The 1,189-nt window shown below is 44.1% G+C and overlaps 1 pseudogene; it reads left to right on the forward strand.

The window, feature by feature from the left end:
* Positions 1–242: 242 nt before the first annotated feature.
* LOC145344363 (achaete-scute homolog 5 pseudogene) lies at positions 243–710 on the forward strand (annotated as a pseudogene).
* The last annotated feature ends 479 nt before the right edge of the window (positions 711–1,189 follow it).

Consider the following 1,189-nt stretch of genomic DNA (forward strand, 5'->3'; position numbering starts at 1 on the left):
CCATCTCAACACCACCAGTCCACCTCTCTACCCACAACCCCTGTCTAATGTTTTATGGCCATCCAGATTGAGGGAAACTGATTTAGGGACAATTTATTCCTGCCACTCAGCCTAACAGTACATCTTTGAGGTGTGGGAGGAAATCTGAAATGGATGGCAATCAGCGAGGATCATCACTGGAAAGAATTCCTTACCCAAGACCCATTGGGATGCCCATGGCTAGGGTACATGACTGCCTCGCGATGCCCTTTGCAGAGGGTTTGCCATTATCTTTTCCTGTTGATCCTGCATATCTGGATGGCACATATTGTGAAGGATATGCCAACAGGCTGTCTTACCTACCTTTTCATAGTCACTTAGGCATCTATGATTATTCCTTTGAGCCAGCTTTTATCAGGAAACGTAATGAAAGGGAACGGCAGAGGGTGCGCTATGTCAATGAAGGCTATGCACGTCTCAGGGAGCATCTCCCGGAAGATTTTGCAGACAAAAGACTGAGCAAAGTGGAGACCTTAAGGGCTGCTATCAGCTACATCAAACACCTTCAGGAGTTACTGAATCCTTCAGAGACTAAGGAGAGAGGGTCACTGTCTCCGAGGGCTGTGGAGATTCATAAGCTTCCCTGTTCTGCACCAAGAAGAGAAGGCAATAGTGATGGAGAGTCTAAATCCTCTTCACCCTTCAGTGATCTTGGTGAGCTAAGCAGCTAACCAACTAGCAACAGATTCAACCCATTTAACGTACAGTCACCCGCTACAGATGGCCAGAGCTTTTTTTGGGACAAGCTATACATCTCTTCCATGCAGTGACTATTTCTGACCTGCAGTTTGTAATACATTCCTCATTCATGCATCATTAACACTTTGTCATCAAATCAATGCATCTCTGCAGATTGGCAGGTAAACAGATCGCAACAGGCAGGCAGAACGTGCAAGAGTCTCACGTAGCTTTTAAATATAAAATTCATAAAGTCGAACATAACAAAGACAATTTTGGACAACAGCTTGATGTGCAAGCAATGGATATTGTTTTAGAGATTGTGCGCAGTGACATTTTCAACTGGAAGCTCAATTATTTCTCTCACTTTCCTCAAAGCAATAACCATATATAAGAAGTCTAGAAGAGGAGGGAGGAGAGAAACAGAAACTTTGTTCATGACTGAGGTCCAGATATGATGCAGATACTGAAC

This window comes from Carcharhinus amblyrhynchos, chromosome 6, assembly GCF_965287045.1.
Source record: "Carcharhinus amblyrhynchos chromosome 6, sCarAmb.v2.hapA, whole genome shotgun sequence".
NCBI lineage: Eukaryota > Metazoa > Chordata > Chondrichthyes > Carcharhiniformes > Carcharhinidae > Carcharhinus > Carcharhinus amblyrhynchos.